The 27,161-nt window shown below is 44.4% G+C and overlaps 1 pseudogene; it reads left to right on the top strand.

Annotated features, from left to right (window-relative positions):
- Positions 1 to 929: 929 nt before the first annotated feature.
- On the top strand, positions 930 to 4,094 carry LOC127663681 (PHD finger protein 14-like; annotated as a pseudogene).
- The last annotated feature ends 23,067 nt before the right edge of the window (positions 4,095 to 27,161 follow it).

Here is a 27,161-nt window from a genome sequence, read left to right as displayed (position 1 = left end):
CAGCTACTGTGACTCTTCTGAGATGAAATCTCAGGGCAGTTTTAACTTCTGTTTCCCAGAAGGCTAAGGATGTCAAATCCTTCTCCAAGTGTTTGCTGGCCAGTCAGCCCATCAGCCTTAATGTGGTATATAGACTATTTCCTAGAATGCATTGTTTAATTCAAAGGAAAAAGAGAAGATAATGATCAATGGGTATAACACATGATTATGTATTTACTTTTTTTAAAATTCGATATGTATTTTTATTTACATTTCAAATTATTTCCCCTTTTCTAGCCCCCCACTCCCTGAAAGTCCCGTAAGCCCCCTTCTCTCCCCCTGTCCTCCCACCCACCCCTTCCCACTTCCCCGTTCGCAGGGTGGCCGGTTAGGGCCTGGCACTCCAGGCCGAGGAGCATGGGGGAAGGGGCGTTGGGGCAGGTGCGGTGTGGAGGGAGTCAGGGGAGGGATGATAATGCTCCCCCAGGGTTGCCCCACCCTGCCTGAATAGCTGCTCTCCAACTTGTTTCCTTGGCCCTCTGAGGGTCCCTGCTGCCTTGCCTCTCACAGCCTTCCCTAGGTCTCCAGAGATTTATTTATTTATGATATGTAAGTACACTGTAGCTGTCTTCAGACACCAGAAGAGGGCATCAGATCACATGACAGATGGTTCTGAGCCACCATGTGGGTGCTGGGATTTGAACTCAGGACCTTCGGAAGAGCAGTTGATGCTCTTAACTGCTGGGCCATTTCTCCAGCCCCCAAACTTTATTTATTTTTAGCAATAGGAAGGTCTGGAAGCTGAACCCAGCCACCAAAAGTGGGTACAAACTCCTGTGGTTGCTGGGACTTGAACCTGTACCTTCCTTATGGTGCTTGGCCTCTTAACTGCTAAGCTAGTGAGGCTGGACTTTCCCTATATCTCCAAACAAGCACCTCATAGATTCTTTATGGATCACAGCTCCAAGAGGAGGCAGGTGAAGCTTTTGGGCACTTCTCTTCTGGAAGCTTTTGATTATGATAGAGCAGATGACAGTGATTTTAAAGTTGAAGGTGCTTCAGATTCTGAAGGGAGTGGTAATGAAATGAAGACCATTCAAAGGACGGTGGACAAGGTTCCTGTAGTGATTCTGAGGAAAACATTTTAGAAGAAGAACTGAATGAAGATATTCAAGTAAAAGAAGAACCGCTTAAAAATTCTACAAAGGAAATAATGCCATCAGACAAACAGTTAATTAGAATGGAAAAGAAAGAAGAAGAAAATTGATAAAGACCTAGAAAGAAAAAGGAGAAAGAGAAGGAGAAAGAAAGGAAAAGAGAAAAGGACAAAGAAAAAGCAACAGTATCTGATAGAGCAGCTGCTTATGCTGCTGGCACACCAGCCACAAGGCCTCCTGCTGTTACCTCCCCTTCTGTCCCTACCACCACCACTGAGGAACAAGTCAGTGAGCCCAAGAAATGGAATCTTTGTCGAAACCAGCCCCTCTTGGACTTTGTATCCATGGAAGAACTGAATGATATGTGTGATTATGATAGTGAGGATGATAAGACTGGAGACCTACTGTTTTAAAGAGAAAGGGGAGATCAGCATCTCAGGAGGAGGGCAGTGATGGAGACAATGAGGATGATAAACATGGGGGGAGTGAGAGTGAGGAAGATGGGAATGATGAGGACAATGGAGAGGACCATAGCATCCCTGCTAGCTAAGCAGGTAGCAAGAAGGAGGAGGAGGAGGAGGAGGAGGAGGAGGAGGAGGAGGAGGAGGAGGAGGAGGAGGAGGAGAAAGAGGAGAGTAAAGTTCTTAGCAGAAACAGTGCTGATGATGAGGAACTGACCAATGATAGTCTGACCCTATCACAAAGCAAGAGCCATGAGGACTCACTGATAGTTGAGGAGAGTTAAAACTGGAGTTCTCAGAAAATGGACCACATTCTGATTTGCCATGTTTGTCTTGGAGATAATAGTTAAGATGCAGATGAAATAATTCAATGTGACAATTGTGTCATCACAGTTCATAAAGGTTGCTATGGAGTTGATAGGGAGAGTGACTCTGAGTTTGGCTTCTGAAAACTCTGCTGAGCCTTGGTTTTGTGATGCCTGTAAATGTGGTGTACCTCCTAGCTGTGAACTATGTCCTAATCAGGATGGGATTTTCAAGGAGACAGATGCTGGAAGATGGGTCCACTTCATTTGTGCCCTATATGTTCCTGGAGTAGCCTTTGGAGATATCGATAAATTACAACTAGTAACATTAACAGAAATGAACTATTCTAAATATGGTGCCAAGGAGTGTATAGCTTTTGATCCTTGCTTTGCTAGAACTGGAGTTTGCATTAGCTGTGATGCAGGCATGTGCAGAGCCTGTTTTCATGTTACCTGTGCCCAGAAGGAAGACTTGTTTTCAGAAGCAGCAGCAGCAGAAGATATAGCAGATCCATTTTTTTTTTGCTTATTGAAAGTAGCATGCTTACATGACAGGTTAGACAGAAAATGGAAAGGAAAAACTTGGCTCTATACTCCTATTGTAAGATGTCATTGAGAGAGGGAGAGAGGGAGAGAGGGAGAGAGGGAGAGAGGGAGAGAGAGAGAGAGAGAGAGAGAGAGAGAGAGAGAGAGAGAGAGAGAGAGAAACAGCTGTCCCCTGAAACACACGCAAGGATCAATGCCTGACTACAGAAATATTGTGCCAAGGCAGAGCTGGCTCGATCTATTAGACCACAGCCTGGGTTCCAAGGGAAAAGTGACCTAGCCCACTCACAAGTAGTGCTTCGGTCATTTGCAAGCCTATGTGCAAAGCAGAATTGATGGGCATCAGTACAGATATCCTTCCAGGGGACAACTCAGATACTAGTTCCAGCACAACTGGAAGGCGGAAACATAAGCAGCCAGCTCTCACTGCTGATTTTGTGAATTACTATTTTGAGAGAAATATGAATCTGAATGAGATTCAGGAAAATATGTCTGAACAAAAGAATATAAAGGATAAATTGGAGAATGAGCAGGAAAAGCTTCATGTAGAATAAGCTTTCATGTAAGCTCTGTGAATCATTAGAGGAACTGTGAAATCTGAATGGGAAACTTCGAAGTGAAGGGCAAGAGATATGGGCCTTACTTGGCCAAATTACAGGGCAGAAATCGAAAGTACCAGCAGTCTTACGAGAACCTAAGGAAAGGAAACCAAGTAAAAAAGGAGAAGGCACACAAAAGATGTCTACTCTTCCTACAGTGCTTTATAGTTGTGGGGTTTGTAAGAAGAACCATGATCGGCATTTTCTTTTACCATGTGACACCTGTAAACCGCATTATCATCTTAGCTGCCTTGATCCTCCTCTTACGAGGATGCCAAGAAAGATGGAAACGCAGTTATTGGCAATGCTCGTAAGGCGACCAGACCAGGCAGAGAGAAGTGGCGTGGAAGCAGAGATGGCCATGGAAACCTTGTCAGACAGAACCGAAAGATCAAGGAGATTAAGGAGGCAGTAAAGTTTGTTCCATGGGATATGCCAGCAGAACCCAAGAAGATTCCAGCAAGAAAGAGGAGAATCAGAGGACAAAAGTGAAGCTTTGTTCCTGAAGAGGAAAAAGATGAGGAAAGAGTTCCTAGGGAATGAAGGCAGAGGCTGTCGTGTTACAGAAGAAGTCCAAGGCTGAAGACCGAAGAACAGAATGTTCAACTTGCAAAGGAACTGGAGATAATGAGAACGTCATCAGATGTGATGAATGCAGACTCTGCTACCATTTTGACTGTTTAGATCCTCTTTTGAAAAAATATCTCAGCCGGGAGGTGGTGGCACATGCTTGTAATCCCAGCACTTGGGAGGCAGAGGCAGGTGGATTTCTGAGTTTGAGGTCAGCCTGGTCTACAGAGTGAGCTCCAGGACAGCCAAGGCTACACAGAGAAACCCTGTCTCAAAAAAACCAAATCCAAAAAACAAAAACAAAAAAAGAAAAAAGAAAAGAAAAAATCTCCTAAACAAACAGGCTATGGATGGATATGTCAGGAATGCGATTCTTCATCTTCTAAGGAGGATGAAAATGAAGCTGAAAAGAAAAATGCATCTTAGGAGCTCAGCATGGAACAGAGAAATCCAAAGAGACAAAGAAGGATTGTCTAGTGTGTTCTGAAGCGTTTACAACGTATGCTGAGGCAGATAACATTTCTAGTTTATAAAATGTTAATTGTGAAATCTGATTTACAAAACTGTTCTCAATGAAGTCCTTGAGTAAATATATATATATATATAATGTGTGGGAGTGTGCATGTGTGAGTGAGAGAGGGGGCAGAGGGAGAGGAGTGCTACTGAGACTACGTAGGTCAAAGAACAAATTCTTGGAAATTAGTTCTCTCCATAGGCCTTGATTTTGAGGCAGGATCTCTCCTGTTATTTCTGCTACCACCACTGTGCTAAGTCCAGGCTGACTTTCTTGTCTTGCCTCTTATAACACTGTAAGAGTGCTTGGGCTGGCATTACACAAGCAATCCATCTCATCTGGCTTAACTGATGTGGGTTTGGAGCTCAAGTTCAGGTTCAGGGTTGTGTGGCAAGGGCTCTCATGCCCTGAGACATCTCACTGGCCCAGGAAGTGATCTTTAGTGTAAAAGCAAGTACCAGATAGTTTGAAAATTAGGCTTACTTTGCCTAACATAGGCTTTCCAACTGTGTGCATGTGCATGCATGTATGTGCTGTATGTTGGATATTTTAGGTAGGAAATAAAAGAAATTGTGAGCTGATGTTGGCTGCCTTTCAAGGACAGGGAAATGGAGAGGATAGGGTGTGAGAGACAGTCTTTATTGGAACCCTGTTATGTGGATAGCACCTTTGTAGTTGATTGATTCAGCTCAACCATATTTCCCAGAATTCTTTATGCTGCACCTTTCCAGTTAGAGTAGGCCTCCAAGATTACTGGATGAGCTTTGGAAGGTAGAAGCAAAGGTCCTCTGCTTTTGTTACCTGCTAGCTTCCAGTGCTGTCAGGAGGCAGTTCTGTCTGAGTTTGCAATGGGTCCTTTCCTTTGGATAGAAATTATAGCTTTTCTGACTGATTGACCAGTTCTGACTCTTCCGTTGGCAAGAGTACATCAGCTTTTCCTGCACTACACCAAGGGCACAGCTCTGACATCCCTGCAGCACAGGAAGGTCACCATGCTGAGTGCAGATATCTTTGCTTTACCATCTTTGATTCTTAAGCAGACTTGAGGTTTCAGCTTGTCCTTGATGTCCCCTACTTTCTATTCATCTTCTTCCAGATTCTAACATCAGATGTTGAGATAACAGCATATATAGAGTGTTTTACCAGCCCCTGCTGTTAGATCACCATGTGCAACAAATCCTTTATTGTGTGCACATAACTCTGGTGGCTCTTGGAATGAACTCTAATTCAGAAATATTAGACTTTTTAAAAAGCACATTCATGCATTATCTATTCAAAATCAAATAACATTTCAAGTATATATCTAAAAATCAGACGTAAGTACCATTTTTCAGATCACACTGGGGGTTAAAGGGAAATGGAGATGGTAAAAGTGGGGTTCATTTCTCTGCTACTCCACAACCTTCAGCCACTTTTTGAGATTTCCTCTCGTTTTCAGCAAATTGGGCACGATGTACTTAGCTCTGGTTTTGTCATTGTCCTGGTTATTGCTCATAGAGACTGATGGGTAGGCACATGAGATTTTTTTTTTCCCACCAAATTTAGGGATGTTTAGGTCACTTCATACTCACCTATTCTCTTTTGATCTTTCCCTTTAAAAAGATTTATGTTTCTTTCGTTCATGTGCAAGTATGTGTATCTGGTGTATCTGGTACTGCCATGCAGGTGAAGCAAAAAGAAGGGTTTCAGCCTCCCTGAAGCTGGAGCTGCAGCCATTGGGGATAACCTGGTGGGAAATGAATCCCAGCAAACATTCTTTACTGCTAAGCCATCTTCCCAGCCCCAAACACACCAGGCTTTAAGTAGGTACCAGGATCCAAGCTCTAGTATCATGCTTGTGTGTCTACGTCTTCCTGACTAAACCTGGGCCTGATAGTTTAAGATTTAGTTAAATTGTTTTATCCAGTCCTGTAAATCTTTACCAGAGTTATCTTTGTGGAGGGTCTCAGCTGGAAACCTGGGATTTCCAAGCTCTCAGGCTCACTGCAGACAAATTGCCTCTGTTCAGTCCTCAGTGTGTCTACCAGGCTCACATGCCCCAGAGCTGTCCTTGTCACGTCTCTCAGACATCCTTGTGCACCACAGCGCCATTCACAGCTTTGAGATTCAAGGACACCCTATCTGCTGCCCTTCACATTTCCTTGTATTATTTTATATATTTTTAAACAAGCAGTTTATTTAATTAAACAACAGAATGCTTGAGTTGAAAGGAAAACAATTAAGATTCACGCCCCCCTCAAGAGTACTACCAGCTCATCTGATTATTTTCAAAGTTACTATCTTCCTTTGATATCAGTGTAAACAGAGTTTTAAAAAACAAAAATTTAATATTCTTATGTAGATATACTAAGTCATCCTGTACAGTGAAGGAATAAGGACTGGGAATTGAAAGAACAGAGAAAGCTGTACTGTGGCCACTAGGACACATGAAGATCAAGTCTCAGGTTTCTAATGGAGAGGTATTCTTAGTCTATAAAAAATTTCTGGAGTAAAGTAGCACCTTTCCTTTTGAGAAATACCTGTGTGCTGCTGTGCTGTATCAGTGGTACCTTTACCTTCCAAGCCACATGGGTCTGTCTGTCTCACATATTGGCTACCCTTCAAACTATAATGCGAGCTGCCTCATGGACAAACCCTGTCACTCAGATGGGCTTTCATCAACTTGCCAAGGGACATCTGCTCCTTAGCTCTAAACAGAACTGCAGAACCATCCTACCCTGTGCCTTCAAGTTAATGTGGTCCTGGTTCTCAGCCTTGTGTTGGTCATGATGTGTTTCAAAGTCACATCAGTTACCAAGTCACCTCTGCAGGAGCACACAAGCCAGGACTTCATGTTCTTCCCCTTCCTTCCTTCCTTCCTTCCTTCCTTCCTTCCTTCCTTCCTTCCTTCCTTCCTTCCTTCCTTCCTTCCTTCCTTCCTTTCCTCTCCCTCTGTCCCTCCCTCCCTCCCTCCCTCCCTCCCTCCCTTCCCTCCCTCCCTCCCTCCCTCCCTCTTTCTCTCTCTCTCTCTCTCTCTCTCTCTTTCTTTCTTTCTTTCTTTCTTTCTTTCTTTCTTTCTTTCTTTCTTTCTTTCTTTCTTTCTTTCTTTCTTTTCTTTTTTTTTTTGTGAGACAGAGTCTCTATATGTAGTCCTGGCTGTTCTTAGAACTCTCTATGTAAAACAGGCTGCCTCAAACTCACACAACTCTTCCTGCCTCTGCCTCCCCTGCCTCTGCCTCTGCCTCCCTAGTGCCGGGATTAAAGATGTACACCACTACACCCAGTTCCCGCTACTTCCTGAACAATTTTATTCTTTCCATTTTCTCTGTTAATCTATTTCTGGAACTTATTTTGGGGATAGGACTTTCTGGATAGAGCCTCATTTGTTTGGCTTCTCCAGAGAACAACTGTTTACAGGTTTTATATTCTGAACAGCTAACTTCCTCTCCCTCACTTTTGCATAAGAACTATGGCTACTGTCTTAGCAGCCCTGACCACCAAGCTGTTTCCATCCCACTGAAGGATGGCTGCTGTCTCTGTGCCCCAACCCCAGAACACTGATGAATGTGGTACTTACCTTGTATCCTTCTCCCAAGGACCACATCCTTGTCTAATGCCTAAAATGAGTCACTTCATACATTTGGTTTAAGATTATGAAGTAATCAGCGGTGACTGAAATAAAAATCTGTCTCTTGTACTCCTGTTCCTAAATAAAATTGATATTGTTAATTCCTCTGGTTTAGACATCCTTGGCTTCTTGTTCTAGCTCATTCAGACTTCCCTTTCCCCATTTATTTCCATAGCACAATCAAATCTCTATTCTGATGACAGTGGACAAATTTTTATGGATGCACAGATCTGACTCACTGGTAATCAGAACCACGCTCTCTGAAACGTATTTATCTCTGCCCACTGGTTTTCCTGGAGTGAATATCTGTTTGTTTACTTTGTCTGCTTCATGTCTTTGAGTACCTCTGTTTCCCTTCACTCACCTTACAAGTCTTGTAAGTCTGACTGTCCCTCCAGCTATGTGACAGTCTGTGACTTTCTGCCTCGGTTGTTCAGGTGGTGTATGGATTTCTAGCTGATGTTTTCTGGCAAACAGTGTCTCATCCCAAGTATCCTGTGGGTTTCTTTCCTTCTCTATGGCAGCCTCTCTTTCTGGGACCACACTTTGCTCTTTGGCTTGTTTCCTTCTACACATGCAGTGTTATACATGTAAAGGTCAGAGGACAACTTGTGGGAGCCAGTTCTCTCCTTCTACCTTGCAGTCTGGAGGTTGAACCTTGGGTTTGTGTTCCATGTTTTACCCACTGAGCCATCTCTTCTGAGACAGAGTCCACAGCGAATCTAAAATATATCTTTATTTTACTATCTCTCTCTCTCTCTCTCTCTCTCTCTCTCTCTCTCTCTCTCTCTCTCTCAAACATTCATTGCCTACATGTCTGTCAGTGTCCTACCTACAAGCAGGTCTGGTACCAGTAGAGGCCAGAAGAGGACATTAGGTGCCTGGAACTGGAGTTATGATGGTTAGGGGAATGAAACCTGGGTCATGCTCTTACTTTTGGATTATGGACTTAAGAGGACTTTACTTCACTCCCTTGATCAATAGTTAACTGGGAATAAAATTCTAGGTGTAAAAATTTATACTTGCTGGGCAGTGGTGGTGCATGCCTTTAATTCCAGCACTTGGGAGGCAGAGGCAGGCAGATTTCTGAGTTTGAGGCCAGCCTGGTCTACAGAATGAGTTCTAGGGCAGCCAGGGCTACATAGAAAAACCCTGTCTCAGAAAAAAAAGTTTATACTCAGAATTTTGAATAAGTTGTTTGATTGCCTCCTAGCATTCAAAAGTGCTACTGAAAGCTAGGTGGTGGTGCATACCTTAATCCCAGCAGTTGGGAAGCAGAGGCAGGTGGATCTCTGTGAGTTTGAGGCCACCCTCAAGTCAAGAACAAAGTTAGTTCTAGGACAGCCAATACTACACAAAGTAACCCGGAAACCCTGAAACCCCATCTTGAAAAATCAAATATATATATACATATATATATATATATGTATATATATAATACTGAAAATGTTTTATTCATATACATGATCCTGTAAATATTACCTACATTTCATCTCTAGAAGTTAGAAATTCTCCTCCTCATTCAGTTGAGAAATGCAATGATGTGTCTTGAGGAGGGATTTTAGTCTTTCAGCCTTCAAACCCAAGGCTCGGCTCCTTCAAGGCTTCTTATATTATTTCACAAATAACTCTCTTTTGCTTTCTTTTCTGTTTTTCCTATTTCTGGGATTCTTATATATTGGTTTTCTGGATCAAGCTTCTGTCACATGACTTCTCTAGACAACAAATCTTGTGTTTCATTAAGTGAATGTGTGAGGTAACACAACCAGGATAGGATGGTGAGTACTTGCTTGATGGCTTGTGAGACGATCAGGCGGCTCTGCTTCTAGCTCTGTCTTACACCTGTCTTCCTCGCTGGTTGCTGACTCCGCAGTGATTTTGGAGCTTTACCAGCCAGCGGGTCACTTCCCATCCACACAGCACACACTGCAGTGTCTGCTCACCTCCCCTTGGTGTCCAGTCCTGGTCGTTTACTCATTGCCTCTTGCTTTCTTTTTTCTTATTTGAGCTTTAAGATCTTTCACTTTCATTGAACTTTCTAATTTATGATAATTTTTCTTTTTCTTAATTTGGGGATTTTTTATCTATATTAGAAAAGAAATGGGAGTGTTTTTATCAGACATCTTAAAATAAAAAATTAAAAAGATGTATCTTTATGTGCACATGTATGTTGAGTGTCTAAGTATATGCCACATGTGTGTGCATATGTAGCAGAGGATGGCCTTGTCAGACATCAATGGGAGGAAAGGCCCTTGGTCCTGTGAAGGCTCAATGCCTCAGTGTAGGAAATGCCAGGACAGGGAAGGGAGGGTGGGTAGGTTGGTGAGCAGGGAGAGTGGGGATGGGAGGGGGGGTTTTTGGAGGGGAAATAAGGAAAGGGGATAACATTTGACATGTAAATAAAGAATATATCTAAGGGGAAAATAAAAGAAAAAAAGAAAAAAAGAGGCAAGACTGAAAGCATTCAAGGTAACCTGGGTCACCATCTTTTGTCTGCCATGCTTTTATTTAATTAGCTATAAGTGTTGGCTACTGAGCATGCCTAGAAATTATCTCTGGGCATCCTTTCCAGATGTGGAGTTCAAGTTCAATTAGTATTTGACCAACCCCCCCCCCAAAAAAAACTTAGTTTCTCTGTCTGTCTCTCTGTGTCTCTGTCTCTCTCATTCTCTGTCTCTCTCTCTCTCTGTCTGTCTCTGTCTCTCCCTCCCTCCCTCCCTCCCTCCCTCCCTCTCTTCCTTCCTCCCTCCAGGATCTTGCCATGTAGACTTGGCTGGCTGGGTTCTCATTCTGTAGCCCTGTCTGATCTTGAGTGCAAGGCAATCTTCCTGCTTCAGCCTCTAGACAGCTGGTATTACATGCATAGGCCACTGCATATGGCTAAAATGTTAGAACCCAGGTTAAGAACAACCATTGCCATTAACTTGAAGAACAATAAAAGCCCGATGAACCTGGCCAGCCTAAGAAATGAGGCTTGGCCTTGTCAAAGGCCAGAGGGTGCAGCTATGCTGGCCACTTACCTCATCTGGGGGACTTTAGCTCTGGCGCTCTTCCTACCTGGTAGGAAGATGAGTCAGCTTCCAAGCCTTCCTGCTGGGAGCTAATAATTAACTGTCCCTATTTCTGCCCCACCTGGGACTCAACTACCTCTCATCTCAGACAGGGACTGTATGGGGCACCACCAACCTTGGAGATGGCAAGGCTGTACGTTTTTAATTACAGTGTGATACCCTTATCTCTGGTTGGTCTTTTCTCCATTAATTTACACCTCTTATCTTTTGCCATCTAGTGTCTCCTTGCAATGAGCTGTCTGCAGGCCAGTGTGCCTGCCTGAGTTCTGTCCAGGCGCCCTGTCCCTGAGCTGACCCCTTGGAGGGTCTCATTTGTCTCCCTGTGGCCTTCTTCTGCCTGACCCTGTCCAGGATCTCTTTGATCTGTCCTTTGCTCCCCTCTGCCTTCACCTAGAATTCTTTTTCCTTTTCAGGCTGGGTCCCAGCCCATTCCAGGAATTCTCCTGACTCTAAGAGACAGTTTCTTGGAGTCAGACCCCTTTGTCCTTCCAAAAGGACAGGAAGGCAAGAAGTGGAAGTGAGCACTTATATTGTTAGTGGACTAGGCCTTGAGCACACAGAATGAGTCTTCTGTACGTGTAAAGAAACAGGGAGCTGGGTTGGAAAAGCAGGAAGTGAGAGGCCTTGTTGGCAGATGTACCTCATTCCTGCAAGCACTTAAGGGTGAGGCACCTACTGTGTGCAATGTGTATGTGGGGTGGAGCTGGGTTATAAAACTGGCTGTCTGTATTAATGACTGAGCAGACCCTCCTGAGCCCAGGACACCAGAAAATGAGGACAAAGCTGAGGGAATTTGGGGTTGTCTGTGCCCCAGGTATAAGCCATATAACATCTGGAGGCCAGAGGCCTGGTTCTGGTCAGAACAAATGACCACTTTTCTTGACATTGGTTCCCAACTGGCCTCATATTCTCCTGCCACACTCAGTTTCCAGGTTGCTTCTAAGTACAAACTGCAAGATTTCTGGGACCGCTGTGCCTTGGTGTCTCTTCAGGCCGGAGTTTCCCTAAATGCCAGGACTGCTCTGCCTCTGGGCGCTCTGCCACCTGCAGCAAATAGAAAAAGAGCATGTGTCCTTACTGTTGCCCTCTGTGTTTGCTGAGGCCTGTGGGGGTGGTGGGAGGGAGGAGCAGAAACACCTGCTTGAGGGAGGACGCTTGGAGCTCAGACAGAGTCATCCAGGTGGCCTGGAAAGACTTTCCAGGAGTAAGGAAAGCCAGGCACTGCTGCAGCCTTACGATTTCCAGTTCTAAATTTTTAAGGGGAAACATAAGACTGAAAAGCAAAACCCAAACCTGCCCATCGCCCAACTGTGTGTACCCTGGAGGAGGCTAGGGTGCCTGAGAACACAACGAGGTGTGTGCTCAGGGAAAGACCTTGAGTTTGGCTCTGTGTGAGCTGGAGGTCACAGGAAGGGCTTGAGAAGAGGAAAACAGTCTAAGTTAATTAACACACACACACACACACATACACACACACACACACACCTTACAGTTCCCACCAGCAACAAAAAAATAAATAGGAGGACAGGAAACAAGAGCGGAAAGGACAGATCAAGGTCCCCCGTGCTAGAAGATGGACTGAAGGGATCCAGGTATGACAGATTTCATCACGACCACATGGGCTGGTGGGTGGGCTGGCTGGAGGCAAAGGAGACGCTGGGAAAGTTTCAGACTCAGATCAGTCTTAAAGGTAGAGTTGAGAGGCTTTTTTGCAGGCCGCAAATGACTCATGAGAGAACAGCACCGAGGGCTTGGGGTGTAGGGGTGGTGGGAGGGAGGAACAGTGAACAACTGGGCCATGGAGTTGTTCACTAAGAAGGCAAAGACTGTGACCTCCTCCACTTGCCTGTGTGACCTTCCCGACCTGGCCCGGATTCCCTTGGATGATAGAATGGAAAGAAGGCCACCTTTGGTGTCTATCACTAGGCCTTTCACGTCGTCCATCAGCACTATGGAAAAAGTAAAAACAACAAAAAAAAAAAAAAACCTGGCTAGACCTTGGGCTCCTGAGGGCCAGGAGGCCCCTGCGTCTGAGACATGAGGTCAAGGAAACCCTGGGTGAACATCAAGAGCACTGGTGAGTCTGCGGGTCCTCTGCCTGGTGTTTGCTTGTCTAGCTTCATGGAAAGCTGAAGATGGACTGGAGAGATAGCTCAGTGGTTTAGAGCACTGGCTGCTCTTCCAGAGGATGTGAGTTCAGTTCCACAGGGCTGCTCACAAGTTCCTGGAACTAGTCTTGTAGGATCTAATGTCTTCTTATGTATGCTCAGACAAAACATTCATATACTCAAAAATGCACACAGTCTCAGAAGCTGTGGACATGCCTGCCTGCAGCAGCATGCTATTGAGCTGCTGTGCCTTTCCAAGCACACTGTAGGGACAGGGGCCACTTGAATGTGACACATTGCTATTTTAGGAAAGTGTTCCTTAGCCGGTTTCACACTTAGAACTGCAGTAGACCATTTGAAATCTCTGCTTCAAGACAAAGCTGGCAAGGGAGAGGCACATCAGCTTCCCGAACCTTGACCAATGAAAGAGTTCCCCAAGTTATCTTTTTGAAGTGAAGGGGGCTCTTAGCTATTTATTAAATATTTACCCTAAGATGGGCCTTGTGGCACACATCTGTAATCCCAGAACTAGGAAGGTAAGATAGGGGGATTGGTGTGAATTTGAAAGCAGTCTAGGCTCTGCCTGAGCTCAAGGCCAGACTGGGGTATAGAGTGAAATGCTGCCTCTTTCATATATAAAATCTACTAATGTTATTGTTACTTTTGCTGTTAATCTCAGCAGCAGAGAGAAGATGCTATAAACTTGGAAGCAAATTTATTCATTTTTATATAGCCTGGCTGTCCTGGCCCTCACTCCGTAGACCAGTCTGGTCTCAAACTCACAAAGATCTGCCTGCCTCTTCCTCCCCAGTGCTGGGATTAAAAGAGTATGCCACTGTGTTTGGATGTTGGAAGCAATTTTTAAAAATCATAACCTAATGTTAATAGAAAGAGAATGTGTGTGCGCGCGCGCGTGCGTGTGTGTGTGTGTGTGTGTGTGTGTGTGTGTGTTTGTGTGTATGTGTAGATAAATTATAAATATAAAAGTTTTTCAACCCACAATTATCAGTCAAGGTAAAGAAGAACATAGATGAACATGGACAGCACTTGAGATGTGGAGCTGGGTGCCGCTGCAGTGTAGACACCGTGGCAACGGTGACGACAACAATGACGACGACATCACCACCTGTACCAAGATTGTTCCAAACATCGCCACAGACAGCAGAGAAGGCTGTGCCCTCCCAGAGCATGCACTTGTGTGCCACCAATTGCAAACAGATTCTACTGTGTAACTGTTTGAAAAATTACATATGAGATTCAATTGACAAAACTACACTCCAAGTGCATTCTAATCAGCTGGTGCAGAAGCCAATGAAATGAATCCATATTTTAGCTTAGTGTTTTTGCTTTTCTCTTTAAGACAGGGGCTCATGTAGCCCAGGCTGGCATTAAACTCTGTATGGAGATAAAGATGGCTTTGAACTTCCCATCCTCCTGCCTCCACTTCCCAGGTGTTGTGATTATAGGTAAGTGAAATCATGCCCAGTTGGCTTGTCTCATGTTTTATTTATAAAAAAAATTAAATTATGTGTATCTGTGTATCAGGGGCAGGAGGGTATGTACTTGAGTGCAGGGATGTGGAGGCAAGAAGAGGGAATCAGAGCCCCTGGAGGCTGAGTTGCTGGCAGTTGTGAGCTGTCTGATGTGGGTGTTGAAAATCAAACTATGTCCTCTTAAAAAACAGTATGTGCTCTAAATCATAAGGCCATCTCTCCAGCCCCATTTCTCATCCCTTAAACAGGCATAGAACCCTTTAAATCAGTGAAATCCTTACAGGGATCCTAGGTAGGCGGGGAGAATGGAAAAGTCTATTAAACTTTTCAGGGTATAAGAGACAGAATTGATTAGACACAGGGGATCTTTCAGTGTTGAAGGGCTTTACGCACACCAGGCAAGCATTGTATCCCTGAGATCCACTCAGAATCTTTGTTTTGAGACAAGATCTTGCTGTATTATAGGCCTCAAACTCATGTGCTTAAGTGATTCAAGACAGAACATTTCAAAGTATGTTACACACACACACTCACACACACACACACACACACACACACACAGAGAGAGAGAGAGAGAGAGAGAGAGAGAGAGAGAGAGAGAGAGAGAGAGAGAAAGAGAGCGCCATGTAGTATCCCTTGAGGAAAATGTATTTTCAAACTGAAAATTAGCCCGGTGGTGAATAACTTGTACTCTCATACTTGGGAGATTGAGGCAGGAGAATTGCTAATATGTAATATCAGAATAGCCTGGGATTCACAGTAAACTCTAAGTCATCCTGAACTATATAAAAAGATTCACAAGAACAAACAAACAAGGAGAGGGAGGAAGGAAGGGTTGGAGAGAGAGAGAGAGAAGCATGCTTGTAGTGCACAGGTGTATATGCATTCACAAATACATAGTCAGTAAAGTAAAAATTTTTAGAGGAAAAAGAAAAAGATGGCTGGGGTATAGAGTGGTTAGTAGTGCGCTGTCACACACAAGGATGTGAGTTTTAATCCTCAGCTCAGACAGTGCCACATGCCTGACTCCCTTGGCGCATAGAGGCAGGAGGATCAGAAATTTAAGGTGATTCTCAGATACATAGTATGTTTGAGGCTATTTAAGACTCCATAAAAAAGAAAGGAAGGAAGGAAAGAAGGAAGAAAGACTAAGATAGATTGCTTGAGAAGTCTAACTGAGCTAAGGTGATCAAAAATGAAATATTTAAGATCTACAGCCCTGACCACCCCACCCGGGCTTTCCAGGCCTCTGAATTCTCAGCACACTTCTGAGCTTCTGGGGGCCAAATGGTCTCTATAAAGTTCTGGACCCATATTTCATTTCTTGATCTTCATTCTTTCAGTATCTCCCTTGTGGCTTCCAGGCCCTGTTAACTAACTCCAAGCTCATTCTTCATAAGAATGGGTCTCCTTCTTCTGTGCTGCAGCCCCTATCACACAGACTTTGCTTTCTAACTGGATAAATGTCTGATGGAGGAGATGGTGTTAACATGGGTGAGAATTCAGAGTGTGCCGAGTTGCTGGGCACCTGGGTTACTATCTTCTGGGTTACTATACCTCACCCCAGAGCACCAGGTTGGCTCTGTATTCTGCCTTATCCTTCATTACCACAGGTGCCAGACTGGCTGCCTTCCTCCCTAAAGGTATGCTGAAGCTGGTTTGGCAAGCACGCAGCAGGGGCCTTGCCTGAAGGCCACAGACCCATGAAGCACAAACAGATAGCCCTGAAGCAGCATTTTCCCAAGGTTTAGCTGTACTAATTGTTCCTCCCCTAGACCCTGCAAACCTTGGACTAGAAACTGAAGTCAAGGAAGGGTGTAAGGAAGGGCAGAGGGGAAGGAAAAGAGTTAGTAGGCTGAACAAGGTCACCCATCTGCTACTGCTTTCCACACTCTCTTATCTGTGAGGCCACAGACCCGAAGGTCCTGTCTTTTCTTAAAAAACACTTGAATCTCTGAGAGTGATAAAGTAACTCAATTCTGGCCTTCTGTCTCAGACATAACAGAGCTTGACTTGATATTAAGACTGCCCTGGTGGCATGAGCTTCTCCCATTCCTGTGGCCCCAGAGTATGGCAGAAGCTCTCTTTCTGGTAGAGAGGTCACTGGAGCAAGCTCCATCAATTCTTGTAGGCAGCTAGCTGTACTTGTCTGCCAGAATCTGTTTCCTGGACAGGCAAGTAACAGACTGGCCAGTGCCTGTTCTTTGACAGGGCTATGACAATATCTTGTCACTCTGCAGGAGATGAACTGGTCAGGGTTCAAGCCAGGAAGCTAGATGGATTCAGAGCCCATACCAGCTCAGTGGCTGAACTCTGTGCTACCATACGACCCATGTAAAGATGACAGAAATGGATGGCAGTCCTACCTTAATGGAGGTGCTCCTCTGGTGCAGGGCTTGGTTCCTCTGGATTAAGCAGAAGCCAAAAGTGAGCAGTCTCATGCAAACCAGAGCCTCAATTTGTGTGACAGTGAAGTAGGATTTGAAACCACAGTGTCCTCTGCTTAAGGGAATGATGTGCTCAGTTGGGTTCCAGTGCTTGCTTGGCATACAGCTGGTGCTCTAATTATGACTGTCAGTCATTCCCCAAACAAATCCACTATATAAATATTCATGCAACCACCAAAGCCACAGCCAGGAAACTGAAGCAAAACAGAAAAAGCAGGGCAAGTCTTTCAGGGTGTTTTAGAAACACAAATGGAAGCTTAACAGATGCTATTATTTTCTGTTTTCCGACTAGTGATCTACCTGCAGATCATTGCAAGTCAGTGCCTTTATACCTGCCTCATTTAAAAAAACATTGGTATGGCTCTGGATGTAGTATTACACATATGCAATCACAGAATTGAGGGGTGGAGGCAGGAGGATCACAGAAAAGGTAGGGCATGCTAGAAAGATGGACCAGCAGCAAGTAAGAGCAACATTTACCCTTCCAGAGGATCTGGATTCAAATCTCAGCATCCACATAGTTATATAGTGAGTTTGAGGCCAGCCTTGGCTATATGATAGCCTGTCTCAATCAATCAATCAATCAATCAATCAATCAATCAATCAACTAACCAACCAACCAATCAATCAATCAATCAATCAATCCTATATGAGAGTCTATATTAGTCAGTGTTCTCTAGAGTCACAGAACTTATGGACTGTCTCTATATATTAAGGGAAATTATTGTAATGACTTACAGTTGCAGTCCAATTAACCCAACAATGGGCAGCTGGAGGGGGAAGTCCAAGAGTCTAGTAGTCCACGAGGCTGGGTGTTTCAGCTGGTCTTCTGTATAAGCTGGGATCCTGAAGAAGTAGTTCCAACAGGTGTGCTGGCAAGTAAGTGCAAGCAGGCAAAGAGGAACAAACCCTTCCTTTTTTTCATTGTCCTGATGTAGGTATTGCCCAGATTAAAGGTGTATACCACCATGCCTGAATTTAGCATGTCCCAGGCTGGCCTTGAACTAAGAGATTTGCTTACCTCTGTCTCCTGGGATTAAAGACAGGTGCTACTTGCCTGGGGCATTATGCCTCAAGACCCAGATCATAGGTATGCCCTCTGTTTCTGAATTGTAGTTCATTCCAGATATAGTCAAATTGACAATCAGGAATAGCCATTACAGAATCTATCATCTGGGCACACCAGGTCTGTTCAATTGACATGTATGAAATCTTTTGCTACATTGGTGTTATGTCCATGAACAGCCTGTACGTACTTTTTAGGGCACTAGTATTGTTTATCTTAAGCAGGTCATCCAATAGTTTAAGCAACCATATGGGCAATGAAACACAGGAGACACATTATAAATTTTGCTGAAAAGGAGAGTTTCTAAAGTCAGTGGGATAATTCCATGTGAGGTCATCTTTCACATAGTCTCATATATACAAATACTTATCACATAAATACCAAGTGCCAGATATTGTTTATCGCTGAACAAAGCCAACTAAGATGTCTGTTTTGTGATAAGCCAGTAGAGGAAGGTAAATAATGTACATGGCAACGAGGAAAGCCCTGGCATGTTGGAGAGCCATAGGAAGCAAGAGCTAATAGAACGTGACATGGGGGTCACAGGATCCCGGACAGACGGCAAACTTGAAGCTAAAGTTCCCAAGTTCCCAACTTGAAGCTAATGCACTTGTGGTCTGTGATGGCTGAGGATATACTTCATTCAGGCTGGCTACAATCTGTGGCTTTGAAAATCTGTCTAGCTGACTAGGTTTGCAGCCCCCCACTCTCCAGTCCAGCTTCCTTTGAGAACACTCCGCTGTGTCAGCCACCTACTTCTCATGTGTCAGTCACAGACTAGGATGAGGCAGCGGCTCTTTGTGTGGACGGTGATGTCATGCAGCCGTCCCATATTGGATTTACGGTTGTCAGAGGCCTCTAGGGTGGCTGGGGAGCTCCCTTTTATTTTTCAGGAATTGCCATTAAGTCAAGTTAGCCTTATTCTGGTTCTCGTAAGCTTTTAGTTTTCGACCTTAATGCAGGACATTTGTGAACTTCTCCCCTAATAGTTTTGTTTTTAGATTTTATTTCATGTTTTTACTCTGGGAGATGCTAGGTCTCGATTCTGGGCAAGCACCATTATTGGATCTCTCTCTCTCTCTCTCTCTCTCTCTCTCTCTCTCTCTCTCTCTCTCTCTCTCTCTCTCTCATTTATCACAATAGTGAAATGACCACTGACTGAACTACATGTTGACTAGGAGTACATATAACAGTAAGGATCTACAGGAAGTAGAAAGAAAAATAACAAGGTATGCTGGTGCTCATGGGTAATCATAGGGTTACACTGGAAGGCTGCAGCTGGAGACTGCAAGTTCTAGACCAGCCTGGGCTATTTGCAAAGTTCCAAGCCAACCTGAACTACATCTCAACACAATCCCACCTCAGAACGGCTCCATCTCAAAGACACCAACCAGAGAAACAAACAAATTCTCCCCCAAACAACAACGTGGTGATTTTCATCAGAATGAAGAGGTGATCCTCCAGGTCCTTAGGGATGGGGTGGGAGAGGGTGGACACAGCATGGTCACTTTGCAGCCTAGTGAGGACAGACCATGTTTCTGCCACTATTCCCATGACCCATACTGAGCCGGGAACGCATTCTTCCCTGGACATCCCTCCTTTGCCACTGTTTATTTGGGAACCTGCATGTTCTTCCTAGAACTTTTCACATGTCTTTCACCCAGAGCCCTTTCTGGAACGGCTCAAATATCAACTATTCCACGGGAAGTTTTGTGTGGAAGCCACTTCCACACAAGAGCAACTCCGTCCCACAGCCATGCCCCCATTCTGCATGTCTCCTCACCTTACATGCTAGGACATTGATGTGGCTGCTAGCTACGTCCCCTAATGAGACAGCGAGCTCTGCGGTGCTTTTATCTGCCCTGCTCACTGCTGTCTGTCACTAGTTTCTGTAGCTGTATGTGGCACTAAGGCAGTGCCCGGTGGATACTGGGTAAATGAGTGAACGTGTTGAGCAAACTATGGCCCACGTTGAGGGGACCACAGAAGAGGAGGTGTCTTGTGCATGGGTGGTCCAAATATGGAAACTCTAGGTTGGACATGGAAATTTGAACCAATATTGTTAGGGGCTGGACTTAATTGTTCCTCAAAAGCCTTGTGTCAAAAGCTTGCTCACCAACCCGAGCTGCTACTGAGAGGTGGTGAAACCTTTAGAAGGTATGACCTATTGGAAAGAAGTTAGGTCACAGGAGGTCATGACCTGGAAGGAAATGTTGGGACTCCTGTCTCTTCATATCTTTCTCCTTACATCTCTGACACCAGAAGACAAGCCACTTAGCTCCAGTACACTTTCCTCTTATAATGTTCTCCCCATAGGCCTCAAAACAGCAGCGCCATATGACCACAAACTAAAGCCTGTGAAACTGTGAGCCAAAATAACCCTTTCCTCCTTTTAATTTGATTACCTCAGGTATTTTTATCTTAGTGACAGAGAGCTGACTGAAGATGGTGGTAGATATGATCTTCTCTATCCCTGTCACCCCAGAGAGACAAAAGGAAAAATTTGCATTTTAAGAGGAAACACTTATTCAAGAAAAACAAAATGAGAAATTTCTTGGCCCTGGAAAGGCCAGAACATTTCTATTTTCCTTTCATTTATAAAGTTTTTTGCAACCAGCAACTTTTGACTCAAAAGGTTTTCTAAGGGCCTGTTGTGTACTGAACCCCTGTTAAGTTTTATGGGAGACCCCAGTGTATAAAACAGGGCTGTGTAACCCTGTATTGCATGAGCCCCTCATTACTCTAACCCTCCCAGCCTCAGAAAGACTGGTCAAATGTCAACATTTTTTTTTGGTTGCTTTTTTCAAGACAGGGTTTCTCTGTGTAGCCCTGGCTGTCCTGGAACTCATGCTGTAGACCAGGCTGGCCTTGAACTCAGAACTCCACCTGCCTCTGCCTCCCAAGTGCTGGGATCAAAGGTGCGCGCACCACCACTGCCTGGCCCCAAATGTCAACTTTCAATAATGCTTGTTAAAGGAGAAAAATCCATGAATAGACATGTGGTTTTGTTGTGGAGACAAAAACATGAGATAAAAGAATTTTATTATCTCACAGAGCAATAAATTGAGTGTAAATTATTATTGAGGTTCAAAAGAATAGGATGAACTTTGAAACTATACTTCTAGGCAACCATAGTTACAGGCATGCATTTTAAAAGAACCAGCCTGGATATAAAGCACATCCTTGCTGGTGTTAGCTGTGTGACCTTGGGCTTGGGTTTGCTCATCTGTAAACCAAGGGTAAACACCATGCATCTCTTGTGGAGTTCTTATAAAGCAGTCAAGGAACACAGGCAAAGCCCCCTACTCCTACAGTCCCCAGCACACAGGCAAAGCCCTCCCCTGTCCCCTGCACTCAGACAAAGTCTTCCCCAGTCTCCAGCACACAAGTGACACCTTCCCCAGTCTCCAGCACACAGGCAAAGCCCTCCCCAGGGTCCAGCACATAGGCAAAGCCCTGCCTAGTCCCTAGTACACAGATGAAGCTTTCCCCAGTCCCCAGCACATAGGCACTGACTGTTTTTTACAGCTGGGCCTGCATAGCTTTAAATCCTTATTTCAGGTATAATTAAGACAATTTCTTTCTTCTTTCTCTTTTTCTTGTCTCTTCTTTTGTTTTTCTTTTTTGTGATGCTGGGATCAAACCCTGGTCCTTGGGAAGCTTGCCAAACCGAGATACATCCTTGGCCTAGACAGAATTTAAATCCTTGTGATTTTTAATTTTTTTCAAGTTTTTTTATATTAATGTGTGTGTGTGTCCCTGTGCACTTGAGTATGTATGTGCATATGTGTGCCTTCAGAGGCTAAAAACGGATGTCATGTCTTCTGGTACATCTGGGAGCCAAACTTGAATCCTTTGGAAGAGTGGCAAATATTAACCCCTGAGTTAAGTTCTTGAACAACCTCTTGAGATCCTCTGCTCCTGTTTCGAGATAGGGTCTCACTATAGCTCAGACTACCTTCAAACGTTATGGCAATATGCCTTACTGCTGAGATACAGGCATGACACATCATAACCAGCATCCCTTGATGGGATAATAATCGTCCCTTGTAAGATTGACACAGTATTTAAATGCAATCCCTTGTATCCATGTGAATGAATGATATGCCTGAATCATTAGTCATAGTGAATTTGGTGCACACGAACCTTCCAGGAATGTAAGGCTGGGTGCGATGTGGGCAGAGGCTGAGTTTGGAGTGTGTGCTGAGAGAGAACACTCCCAGTCAGACATTGAAAGACAAGGTGTTAGAAAGAAGAGACAAGACATTCTGGGTATATGAAATAACTTGTGGAAAATCTCCAAAGAAAGGGTCTTTAGTTGCTAGTGGGAGAATGAAAAATAGACTTGATGAGATGGGAAAGCCGGTTTTTCCAACACAGAAGGTCAAGAATTCTTTGTAGTTAGAGTTCCCCAGTGAGTACTTCTGGAGCTGTGATTTGTCTCCTGTCCCCGCCAATTAGATTATAATGCGTATCTATCACCAGCCCATGTCTTTTCATATTAGGAAGATGGACCTCAAGGGTTAGGGCCAGCTGGGGGTTGCTCCTTAAAACCTACTTAGGACTGTTGGGGGTAAAAAAAGCAACCTGGCTCAGGAGTAGTGTGACTCAGTGGTGGAGGCATCACCTCTGATGTGAAAGGCCCTGGGGTCTATCTCCAGACCATGCAAACAAAAGCTGAGACAGGAGGATTGCTGTGACTTTTGTGCAGAGCCTAGATTTGGCAGTGAGTGACCTCTGAGTCAGCATAGGCTACAGAGTGAGCCCCCTCTACAAAAACAAAACCAACCAACAACAAAACCACCAAAGAAGGAGGAGGTGAAAAAGGAAAGAAAGCAGCCTAAAAGTGTGGATCATGGACAAACGCCTTGTGATTCTGAGACTGTGGCTTCCACATAGGCCAGATTCCATGAGAAATAGCAAATCCACCACAAACAGTAAGACTTGCCCCAACACAGAAGAGCTGCCAGGAGAGTCCAGGACACCCTTTAAAGCTTCCCTGTCTTTCCATATGAACACGGGAACTTTACCTAAAGTTCAGGACAGAGTGGCATGGTGACAGCTCTGGAAGCTACCCATGAGGGTGGGAATGCGAGAGAAAAACGGAAGAAAACTGGCTTAAATGCAAAAACGAATAGTCACATCCCTTTGGTTTCTGCCTCCAGAATTCTTCACTTTATTGCCAATAGTTCAGGGAAGAAGACAAAGATATTAGAAGGCTTCTCTCCACCCTTCATTGCTGTATTTTTTCCCCTGGGGGGGGGGCGGCGGAGGGTGTCAGGGTTTCTCTGTGTAGCCCTGGCTGTCCTGGAACTCATTCTGTAAACCAGGCTGGCCTCGAACTCAGAAATCAGCCTGCCTCGTCCTCCCAGAGTGCTGGGATTAAAGGCGTGCAGAACCTCCACCCAGAGATTTCTGTAATCTCAGCCCTTGTGGGTTCCAGCAAATCTCTAGGTACACGCATTCATACTTGCCGGTATTGTCATAGTTTTACGGTTCCCCACCCACTGGTCTCAGTTAAATGTTCAGGGAAAGCCCGCACTCAAGAGACCGAGGCAGGAAGATCTCTCACCAGCTTGAGACCAGTGTGGGCTCCATAGCAAGACTTGTCTTGAAATCTAAAAGAAAGATCTGGAGAGACAGATTCACAGATGAAGGTGCAGGCGGCTAAGCCTGGTGATTTCAATTTGATTCCTGGAACCCACGTGATGGAGAGAACAGAGTACTGTGGGCTGTTCTGACTTCCATATGCATGACATGACACTTATTCAAGCCACACCCCCTTAAAAAACCTAAAAGAATAAACAAAACAGAAAATCCACACCTTTGTGACAACTATGTCCTGTATATTACAGCACTGTTTACATTTTGTCTGTACAATGGCCCCTCTTGTGACAATGGGAATCGGGTCTTATATTATCTTGGTTTGCTCCCTGGCTCTGACAAAGGCTCTGGCGCATTTTAGAACTTCTCTAAATATTTCCCAGCAGGGACATGGCTTTGTTTTAAAATCATCATAGTAAAAGGTGAACTAGACTTGTAGGGAATTAGTAGACAGAAGACTTGGTCAGGTGAGCAGGCAGACGGCTGTCCAGCATGCGTACACCGTGGGCTCCGGCTTCTGTTCTCCCCTCAAAGACTCTACAAGAAAAAAACACACAGCAGCACATTGCAGAACTATGACAAGGTGATCTTTAGAGATTTCTTGCCCCAGCCCTGAACCAGGGCACTCGGATAATCCTGGCTTCTGGAGGACAGACTACTATGATGATAATCCAGGAAGTAGATTGCTCTTTGAAACGCAGGGAAGAAACCAATTAACTAAGTATTTATTTCTATTTAATGCTCCTAGCTTCTGTTTCCAGCTTTGAAGAGTTCCTGGCAAGTGCCTTTTGAAGTCATTAATCCTTGGGTGAATCTGAATGGTTTGCAGGCTTCTCTGGAGCCTGGCACACTATGTTTACAGCCCCCCCCCCCCTCTCTCTCTCTCTCTCTCTCTCTCTCTCTCTCTCTCTCTCTCTCTCTCTCTCTCTCTCTCTGTGTGTGTGTGTGTGTGTGTGTATGATGTATGTATGTGTTGATGTTCCAGAAATGCTAGATGTGGGATGAAAGGCCTACTGGCAGCAGGGAGGAGAATGAGGGAGATTAATTTGGAATCTGCCTTGCAAGCTTTGGTCATAAATGAGATTTCTAGAATGAACTGGTTTGGTTTTATTGGGTTGAGATGAATTGCCCATCACCAAAGGCACAGAGACGCTGAGGATGGCTCCAGTCTTCTTCCAGTTCCTGTCCACAGCTCCCTGGTGAGGTACCTGAGCTCTGACCTTCTCCAGGGTGTCTAGATCAAAGATATCTACTCATCATCATCATCATCATCATCATCAGCAGCAGCAGCAGCAGTAGCAACTGAGTAGTAGTTTGTAATGTTCAAGAAATCATTGTTCACTGAAGAAAAATCAGAAATTTCAGTTAAACAAAATTAAAAAGAATTCTGTATGAGCCTTCCTGTAGGATTGATTGATTATCAGCAGGTGCGATGCAGTAAATCTAGAATCCCAACACTAGGTAGTGGAGGCAAGTAGCCAGCCTGGGTTACATAGAGTTTTTCAGGGTCAGATTGAGCTACACAGTGAAGTCCTGTCTCAAAAATCCAGTGGTTGTGGATTCTTCTTTTTAATTCAGTATATTCTTCATTTATATTTCAAATGTTATTACCTTTCCTGGTTCCTCCCTCCCAGAAAACCCCCAACCCATCCTCCCTCCCCTTGCCTCCATGAGGATGCCTCTCCACCCAACCCACTCCCACTCCCCCACCCCCACTCTTGACTTCCCCAAGCTAGGGCATCTATCCAGCCATCACAGGACCAGTACCTCTTCTCCCACCAAAGCCCAACAAGACATTCCTCTGCCACAAATGCAACTGGAACCATGTGTAACCCTTGATTGACGGCTTAGTCTCTGGGAGCCCTGGGGGGGCTGGTTGGCCAATATCATTCTTCCCATGAGGCTGCAAACCCCTTCAGCTCCTCCAGTCCTCCCTCCAACTCCTCCATTGGGGACCTCATGCTCAGTCCAATGGTTGGCTGATAGCACCTGCTTCTGTATCTGTAAGGCTCTAGCAGGGCCCCTCAGGAGACAGCCATATCAGGCTCCTTTCAGCAAGCAATTTTTAGCATCCTCAATAATGCTGGGGTTTGATGACTGTTTATAGGATGAATCCCCAGGTAGGACAGTCTCTGGATGGCCTTGCCTTCAGTCTCTGCCCCACACTTTGTCACTATAATTGCTCCTGTGAATATTTTGTTCCCTTTCTCAGAAAAAAACAAAGCACCCAGACTCTGTTTTTCCTTTTTCTTGGGCTTCATGCGGTCTGTGAATTATATCTTGTTTGTTCTGAGCTTTTGGGCTAATATCCACATATCAGTGAGTAAGTACATACATGTGTGTTCCCTTGTGATTGTGTTATCTTACTCAAGATGATATTTTCTAGTTCTATCCATTGACCTAAGAATTTCATGAACTCATTGCTTTTAATAACTGAATAGTACTCCATTGTGTAAATGCACTACATTTTCTGAATCCATTCCTCTGTTGAGGGACATCTGGGTTCTTTCCAGCTTCTGGCTTATAAATAAGGCTGCTATGAACATAGTGGAGCAGGTGTCCTTGTTACATGTTGGAGCATCTTCTGGGTTTATGCCCAGGAGTGGTATAGCTGGATCCTCAGACTATGTCTAATTTTCAGAGGAACTGCCAAACTGATTTCCAGAGTGGTTGTACCAGCTTGCAATCCTACCAGCAATGGAGGAATGTTCTTCTTTCTCCACATCCTCTTCAGCATCTGCTGTCCCCTGAGTTTTTCATCTTAGTTGTTCTGACTAGTATGAAGTGGAATCTCAGGGTTGTTTTGATTTTCATTTCCCTGATAACTAAGGATGTTGAACATTTCTTTAGGTGCTTCACAGCCATTCAAGTTTCCTTGAGGATTCTCTGTTTAGCTCTGTACCCCATTTTTAATAGGGTTATTTGGTTCTCTGGAGTCTAACTTCTTGAATTCTTTGTATACATTAGACATTAGCCCTCTATTGGATGTAGGATTAATAAAGGTCTTTTCCCAATCTGTTGGTTGCCGTTTTGTCCTTTGCCTTGCAGAAGCTTTGCAATTTTATGAAGTCCGATTTGTCAATTCTTGTTCTTAGAGCATAAGCCATTGGTGTTCTGTTCAAGAAACTTTCCCCTGTGTCCATGTTCAAGGCTCTTCCCCACTTTCTCCTCTATACGCTTCAGTGTATCTGGCTTTATGTGTAGGTCCTTGATCCACTTGGACTTGAGCTTTGTACAAGGAGATAAGAATGGATCAATTTGCATTTTTCTACATGCTGACCTTCAGTTGATCCTGCATCATTTTGAAAACTGCTGTCTTTTTTCCATTGGATGTTTTTAGCTCCTTTGTCAAATATCAAGTGACATAGGTGTATGGGTTCATTTCTGGTTCTTCAATTCTATTCCATTGATCTTCTTGCCTGTCATTGTACCAATATCATGCAGTTTTTATCTCTATTGCTCTGTAGTAGAGCTTGAGGTCAGGGATGGTGATTCCCCCAGAAGTTCTTTTGTTGTTGAGAATAGTTTTCGCTATCTTAGGTTTTTTTTTTGTGTGTGTGTGTGTGTGTGTTTGTTTTTTGTTATTCAGATTGCTCTTTCTAGCTCTATGAAGAATTGATTTAGAATTTTGATG

The sequence above is a fragment of the Apodemus sylvaticus genome, chromosome 13 (assembly GCF_947179515.1).
Source record: "Apodemus sylvaticus chromosome 13, mApoSyl1.1, whole genome shotgun sequence".
NCBI classification, from domain to species: Eukaryota; Metazoa; Chordata; class Mammalia; order Rodentia; family Muridae; genus Apodemus; species Apodemus sylvaticus.
Note: the sequence above shows the minus strand (reverse complement) of the source record. Positions and strands in the feature narration are given on the sequence as shown.